Raw genomic sequence first — 8666 nt, forward strand, 5'->3', positions numbered from 1 at the left:
GCATTGGTTAAGAATCCGCCTGCCAATGCAGGGGACACGGGTTCGAGCCCTGGTCCGGGAAGATCCCACATGCCGCAGAACAACTAGGTCCGTGCACCACAACTACTGAGCCCGTGAGCCACAACTACTGAAGCCCGCGCACCTAGAGCCCGTGCTCCACAACAAGAGAAGCCACCGCAATGAGAAGCCCGCGCACCGCAACGAAGAGTAGGCCCCACTCGCTGCAACTAGAGAAACCCATGCACAGCAACAAAGACCCAACACAGCCACAAATAAATACATAAAATGAATTTTAAAAATAAATAAATAAAAAGTTAAAAACATTTAAAAAATACCTCTTTTCGGTTTTCAATAGGCATCGCCTCCTGTCTAATGGCTTTTCAGGGGTCACTGCAATGTCCAAAACAGGACTGTTCAGCCTTGTCCCCAAAATCATCCTGCCACTCCCTCGAGTGGTCCCCATCTCAGGAAATGGCACCACCGATCTCCCAGTTGCTGGGGCCCCAAATCTAGGAAGCAGCTTCAACCCCTCTCCTAGTCTCACCCACTCCATGACTAAGGCCTGCAAACTCTGTCCCCTAACCAACCTTGGACGTGCGCACCCCTGTCTGTCGGGAATAACTGCCGCCCGTTCTCCACCCGGCAGCCAGAGGGAGCCTCTTAAAAGGTAAATCTAATCATGTTTTTCCTTTGCTTCAAATCCGTCAGTCTCATGTGAAGGACTCTCCATCTCAATCAGAGCAAATCGAAGCTCCTGTCCACGGCCTACAAAGCCCTACATGAGCTGGCCTGAGCCTGCTGAACTGCTCCGTGCCGCCAGATTTTCCTACCTGTTGCCACTGTCGGCAGTGACCTTCCTGCCGTTCTGGCTGGCTCCGCTCTACCCCTCTGGCCTTAGTAGAACGTACTGCCGCTCCCAGCCCAGGAAGGGTTAAGGGCCCATTCTTTCTACTCCCAAGGCCTCTGCGCTGGACTCTACCTCACTTCCGGCTTACTGCTTTGAAATTTGCTGTCTCCTTCCACTGGTCCCCTGGTTCTCAACCCTAGTGACATGATAGGATCATCAGGGAAGCCTTCTTTCTTTTTAAACGGAGGTAAATTTCACCCTTTTCGAGTATACAATTCAGTGGCGTTTAGTACATTCACAGTATTGCATGACAATCACCTCTATTTACAACACTTCCAGAATATTTCCATCATCCCCAAAGGAAACCCCAACCCATTAGCACTCACTCCCTGTTCCCCTCCCCCAGCCCCTGGCAACCATGAATCTCCTCTCTGTCTCTATGGATTTGCCTATGCTGGACAATTCATACAAATAAATCACATAATATGTGACATTTTGCGTCGGGCTCCCTTCACTCAGCATAACGTGTTTTCTCGGCTTATCCATGCTGCAGCGTGTATTAGGATCTCGTTCCTTTTTATGGATGAATAATATTCCATTGTACGGACGCACCACATTTTTTTTGAGTTTAAATGCATTTTATTTTTAGACAACCTACATGACATGTTTTTTTTTTTTTCTCAAAAACAATGCCTCCGCTCCAAACAAATCAACATCAAATTGAAGAGCTCCAGGGCTTCCCTGGTGGCGCAGTGGTTGGGAGTCCGCCTGCCGATGCAGGGTACGCGGGTTCGTGCCCCGGTCTGGGAAGATCCCGCATGCCACGGAGCGGCTGGGCCCGTGAGCCATGGCCGCTGGACCTGCGCATCCGGAGCCTGTGCTCCGCGGAGGGAGGGGCCACGGCAGTGGGAGGCCCGCGTACCGCAAAAAAAAAAAAAAAAAAATGAAGAGCTCCAGATGACATCAGTCCCATTTGTCTAAGTCCCGGTGTTGTGTGGATGAAAGGCAGTAGCCAGCCGGTTATGATGAGCAGGTGATAGACCCAAAGTGACAACGAAATTTGTTAACATTTTTCCATTTCTAAACCGTCCTTAAAGAAAATCCTATATGGGGTCACACCGTCCTCACTGCAGTCCAGCAGAGCAGCCATGCCATCTAGATTCATGTTTTCACCAATAAAGAACTGATAGTTTCTGAAATTAGCAAGGATGTGCTTGATCTGTTCTGCCCCTGTCATGACAGGTTTTCCTCTTTCTGGTCTCTGTTCTTCAAGCTTCCCTTTGATTGACTTCATGTAATCTTTGATGTACTTCTTGTAGGCTTCTTTTGTGAAGCTGGTTTCCTGCAAGTGATGGTTCATGACAATATCCACACCAGTGGTTACTGTGCTTTCGGTACCTTCTCCCTCGGGGCCTTCAGCGGAGGCATTTCCACCAATGAGCGAGTCATCAATGTTACCCTCTGTCCTACTGACCATCTTCCCCTCCACCCCCAGACACAGGCCGTCCTCGACCTCCTGGATCTTGTAGATGTCGGAGAACATCTCATCATGGCTGATGAGGTCCCGGTAGATGATCATAACGGCGACTAGATGGAGACGACGGCGGTGCTAGCTTAGTAGGAGCCCGGAGCTCAGAGCGAGCGCACTGCAGCCGGAGCGGTGCTTGGGGGAAGGGGGGAGAGGGTGGAAAAAGGGATGCACCATATTTTGTTTATCCAATCCACTGAATTGCTAGGTATCAGGGAAGCTTTTAAAATTATCCCCTGCCAGGCACCACTCTGAGACTTTGATGTGCTTGGCCAGGGTGGGGTAAGGCACTAGTGTTTTTCTAAAACCTCCCCTGGTGATTCTAAGACACAGCAAAGGCTGAGAATCACTGACTGAGACCATGACTGGCCAAACTAGGGCCCTGGGGCCAAGGGTCGCCTACTGCCTGTGTTCACATGGGCTGCCAGCTAAGAATGCTTGAGAAAAATAAAAAAGAAGAATATTTTGTGACACGTGCAATGATGCAACATTCAACTTTCCATGTCTATAAGTTTTATTGGCACACATGGTCACACCCATTCACTTACCTATTGTCTATAACTGCTTTTGTTATAGACAAGGACAGAGTTAAGTAGTTGTGACAGAGACCGTATGGCCCACCAAGCTGAAAATATTTACTATCTGGTCTTTTACAGAAAAAGTTCGTTTCATCCATTCACAGTCCTCTCATACTTGGTCTTTCAGCGGCGGTCGGCACCGTTGATCACCCTACTGCTTGAGACACTTTCTTCACTTGACAGCTAGAAACCCGCTCTCTCCTGGAGCTGCCTCTCTGGAGCTTGGGGAAGCCCCATGGGGGTGGATCCGGGTGCCCAGTGTTTGGGAGCTGGGCCACTTCCACCCCTCATATGGGCGCTGGTGGGGGGGTGTGTGAGGGTGAGGGGAAGGTGTTAGGAGATCACTTGGAGACTTTGGGCAGCTCACTCTCCTTCTGGGTTGGACAAGACTGTCTCTGAGTTCCCTTGCAGTTCTGAGTTCTCTGGTGGTCATAGTGCCAAGCACTGTCACCTGCATCACGAATTCTCCCAGCAACCCAATGAGGAGGGCGCCATTTCTATCATTATCACAATTTTACAGAAGACACAACAAATCTTCAGAAAGGAAAAGTGACTTTGGCCAGGTTGCCCAGCAAGTCTGTGGCCTTCAAACTCAAGTCCAGCCCACCTCACCCTGTCTAGCAGGATGGATGTACCAAGTGCCTATTATTTAAGCTGATGAGATCTCAGAGAACTTGGGGTTTCTGGGGAGGGCACACTGGCAGGTGGTGGCTGGATCGGCTCTATCTTGTGGATGTGGGCAGCTGTGAGTGAGACCCAAGATGAGAAGAATAAATTATGGAGATGCCTTGGGCAATGCGCCCAACGCCGTGATATGTACTTGACTAAGATCATATTTACTAATTTAAATACTCTGTGAGGGAGGATTAGTTTTTCTGTGGCTGCTGTAATGAATTACCACAAAGGCTGGTAATTTGGTAAAACAACACAAATGTCTTCTCTCCCAGTCCTGGTGGTGAGAAGTTCAAAGTCAAGGGGAAGACGCCTTCCTTGCCTCTTCCAGCTTCTGGGTGCTGTCAGGCAATCTTTGCTGTTTCTTCGCTTGTAGGTGCATCACTCCAATCTCTGCCTCTGTCTTTGCACAGCCTTCTTACAAAGACACTGGTCCTTGCATTTACGGCTCACACTAAATCCAGTATGAGTGCATCTGGAGATCCTTAGCTAAATTACATTTGCAAAGACCATATTCCCAAATAAGATTGCATTCTTGGGCTTCCCTGGTGGCGCAGTGGTTGAGAGTCCGCCTGCCGATGCAGGGGACAAGGGTTCGTGCCCCGGTCTGGGAAGATCCCACATGCCGTGGAGCGGCTGGGCCCGTGATCCATGGCCGCTGAGCCTGCGCGTCCGGAGCCTATGCTCCGCAACGGGAGAGGCCACAACAGTGAGAGGCCCGCGTACCGCCAAAAAAAAAAAAAAAAGATTGCATTCTGAGGTTCCTGGTGGATATGAATTTGGGGGGACACAATTCAACTCACTACAGGGGGAAATATTATTCTCAGTCTACAGATGAGAAAGCTGAAGCCCACTCCCATGACATGAGAGTAGTTACCCCCTTAGCTAGCTCCTTAGTGACTTAGGAACCAACGCCCAGTCCTGTATTATTTTAATGCCTCAGTTCTCATAGAAAAAAAAAGATATACAAAAAACCCAAATCACCTTTACCTTACATTGTATACAAATAATACCTCAAATTAGATCAAAGACCTAGACTTGAGAACTAAAAACTATAAAACTCTTAGAAGGAAACATTGGTCAAATTCTTCATGACGTTGGATTTAGAAATGACTTCATGACTCTGACACCAAAAGCACAGGTAACAAAAGAATAAAGATAAGTTGGACTTCATCAAAATTAAAAACTTTTGTGCATCAAAGGACACTATCAACAGAGTGAAAAGGCAACGACCTACAGAATGGAGAAAATATTTACAAATTGTATATCTGACAAATGATTAATATAAAGAACTCCTGCAGCTCAACAACAAAAAAAAAAACAAGCAACCCAATTACAAAATGGGCAAAGGCCTTGAAAAGACAGTTCTCCAAAGAAGATATACAAAGACAATTAGTACATGAAAAGATGCTCAACACTACTGTTATTAGGGAAATGCAAGTCCAAACCACAAGGAGATACCACTTCACACCTACTAGGATGACTATAATTTTTTTAAAAAACTGAGAATAATAAATGTAGACAAAGGTATGGAACACTAGTACATTGCTGGTGGGAATGCAAAATGGTGTAGCCATTATGGAAAACGGTCTGACAATTCCTCCAAAAAATCAAACATAGAATTACCATATGATCCAGCAATTCCATACAGATACATATATAGATAGATATAGATATAGATATATTCTGAAGAATTGAAAGCAAAGACTCAGTTACTTGTGTACCCATGATTATAGCAGCATTATTCACAATAGCCAAGAGGTGGAAGAAAACCCAAGTGTCCATTGACTGATGAATGGATAAACAAAATGTGATCTATACTCACAATGGAATACTATTCAGTCAAAAAAGGAACAAAGTTCCTACACCTGAAACTAACACAACATTGTAAATCAACTACACTTCGATAAAAATAAATCCGACTCCCAATGCAGGGGACAGGGATTTGAGCCCTGGTCCAGGAAGATCCCACATGCCACAGAGCAACTAAGCCCGTACGCCACAACTACTGAGCCTGTGCTCTAAGGCCCGCGTGCCACAACTACTGAAGCCCGCATGCCTAGAGCCCGTGCTCTGCAACAAGAGAAGCCACCACAATAAGAGGCCTGCACACCACAATGAAGACCCCAGGCAGCCAAAAAATAAATAAATTCTTTAAAAAAAGAAAATCCTATGAGATAGTGTTATAGAGTGAATGAAATCACTGCTAACTTCATATGTTGAAGCCCTAATCCCCAATGTCATGGTATTAGGACTTGGGACCTTTTTGGGGTAATTAGATTTAAAGGAGGTATGAGGGTGGAGCCCCATGATGCGATTAGTTCCCTTTTGAGAAGAGACACTGCAGCTCGCTCGCTCTCTTCCATGTGAGGGCACAGCAATAAGCCAGCCATCTGCAAACCAGGAAGAGCGCTCTCACCAGAAAGTGAACATTGCCAGAACCTTGATCTTGGACTTTCCTGCCTCCAGAACTGTGAGAAATAAATATGTGTTGTTTAAGCCACAAAGTCTATGGTATTTTGTTACAGCAGCTCAAGCTGACTAAGACAGGTAGGTACTATGTTTATGTCCATTTTACTGCTGAAGAAACTGAGGCACAGTAAAGTAGCTTGCCCAGTGTCACTCAGCCCATACGGGGCAGCAGCAGGATGTGAACCCAGGCAGCCTGGCTTTCAGACTCCTGCACTTGACTGCCTCTCAGGTAGATAAATACGTGCTACAGGGGTTCATGGTCAGAAAAGGAAGAATTGGTTCCTCCTTTGCACTCCAGAAGAGGGATTCAAGGGGTTCCCAACCCTTAAAAGTTGCTTGTCCCAGGGAGTTCTGGCAGAATAAGCCCCCAGATCCTGTTTACAAAGAGATATGCTTCTGCTGCCGTCCATCCGTCCTCAGCCTTGGAATTTGAGCCAGTAGACCCAGCCGAGCCAGCAGGGGTGCTTGTCATCCCAGGGTACATGTTCTGGAGGGCCAGGAGAGAGCCAGGGTGATCATCACTGGCCTTCGGCTTTCCTGATGTCAAGGGCTGGGCCTCGGCCTCTGTATGAGCTGGACCTTGCATCATGGACCAGAGGCATAAGGAAAGGGGGTCCTGAAGGCGATATTGGGACCCGGCACAGCTTGTTGCTAGTGGGAGATGAAAGGCACGGGGTCACTCAGTGTATAGAAGATGGCATTCAGCCGGAGAGGTAAAGGTAGAAAGTGTGGACTCTGCAGCCAGCCAACTCTGGCTTCCAACTGTGGTTCCGCCACTTACTAGCACTTACTGTGTGACCTGGGGGCAAGTCGCCTTGCCTTTTTAGACCTCAGTGTCAGGATATATGAAATAGAGAGGAAACACATTCACACGCGTGGAAAGTGCACAGAACAGTGCCTGGTACATCGTGTGCTCCTAACAGTAGCAGCTCTTTGTTTCGTCTTGTTTTAACTATTATTATTTTTGCTAATCAGATGGGAAGGGAAGGAGACACAGTAAGAGAAACATCTGGGTTATAGATGCTTCCTGAATCACAACAGAAATAGTTTGACATCTTTTTTTTCCATATATCCTCTTGACGGGCCTCATCCTAGTCTAGAGGGAGGCAGGTGACAATCTGATGGTCTCCTGGGTCAGCTCACAGTGCCTGGCCCCCTGCCCTGCTCTGGCTCCCAGTAACCTCGCTGCGAGATATTAACAAGCTGGATTTACCTCAGGAACCAGTGATCAGGACGTCAAAGGGAACTCCAAGGAATCATCTTGGGGAGTGTTTAAGCAAGAGAAGAAGATGACTTTAAGGGATGAAAGGGAGAAGAGTGATGAGGGAGAATCCTGGGGGAGTCACGAGGGATTTGATCTGTTCTGTGTGGCCTCTACTTTTGGAAACAAGGATAAAGGGGACAAGCTATGGGACGATGGGTTCTGGAACCTTCTAAGAGGCAGATCAACCTCAAGATGGAAGAGCCGGCTGGCCTCTTGGGGATGCTTAGGTCTGGCTCTCTGGTCCCCCTTGGATGCCTCTTCTAACCTGGAGACCCTGTGAATCACTCCCCTCCCCCACCAGGTCTGGGCCAGGACAAAAGTGAAGGGGTGGTTTCCAGAACCGCTAGAGCAAAGCAAAGAGAGGGTTTGGCAGGTCCTTTGTTTAGTCTAAGCCCGAATTTGAGACACACCTTTGAGACTCTGCCACGTGCCGCCTGTGGCCAAGCTGGACATACGCTGCTTTTCCTGTCCCCCCATCCCCCCGCCGCCTTTCTGCTCTTGCCCTGTGAGCCCAAGCTGAGGGAGCGAGGCTGGGAGGGAGCTTCTGCCAGGAGCTTTCACTTGTCATCTTGTCTTTAGACACAGGATGAGTGGGTGAAGGGGAGAGCGTATGTACGGAAATAATTCCTGGATCCTATCTAGATCAAGGCCAGTGTCTAGCCGCTAGCCCAGTTCATCCTTTCCAGAGAACTCCACTCCAAAGTGCATTTCTCAATGTGCCCCTTCATCTCTTGAAAATGAAATCCTGGCGTTTAAACGTGAGCCATGTCTTTTACAAAGTTCTTCGTTCAGATTGGTGTTGAAAGGTACATGCAATGCTTTCCAAACGCAGCCCAATGGTGCAGAAAGTGCCTTCCTTCAGTGTCATCTAGTTCAGCAGCTCCTCATTTACAGATGAAGAGACAGAGGCCTAGAGAGGGGAAGCGACTTGTCCACGGTCACACGGTGAGGCATCGGCAATGTAAACCAGGCCTCCTGCCTTCACGTGGAGTTGTGGGTGGCATGGCTTCCTGCACTGTGGCTTGTGGCGGCTCAGCAGCTCCCTGGGGGCCACACCTGCCTCGCCGATCTCCCAGCTCTAAGGCCTTTCATTTGTACCAGCTTCTTCTGCCAAGTTTAGCTCAAGCGGAATCGTTTCTAACCAGCAGCAGGGTTTTCACTTGTAGATAAACCACAGAAGAGACCAGCTACTGACCCGACAGAGGAACAACTCGACTCTCTCGAGTGGGGCCCAGCGTTTGAAGGGGTGATCATCGTTGATTTAAATGTTAGTAAGTTAACACTTGTAATTTACAAGTGATGCTG

At 48.0% G+C, this 8666-nt stretch overlaps 1 pseudogene; it reads right to left on the minus strand.

Annotated features, from left to right (window-relative positions):
* Positions 1-1895: 1895 nt before the first annotated feature.
* On the minus strand, positions 1896-7568 carry LOC113615471 (translationally-controlled tumor protein pseudogene; annotated as a pseudogene).
* Between the last annotated feature and the right edge of the window lie 1098 nt (positions 7569-8666).

Source organism: Aethalodelphis obliquidens, unplaced genomic scaffold (assembly GCF_003676395.1).
Source record: "Aethalodelphis obliquidens isolate GAN/ISIS:26980383/991018 unplaced genomic scaffold, ASM367639v1 scaffold118, whole genome shotgun sequence".
NCBI lineage: Eukaryota > Metazoa > Chordata > Mammalia > Artiodactyla > Delphinidae > Aethalodelphis > Aethalodelphis obliquidens.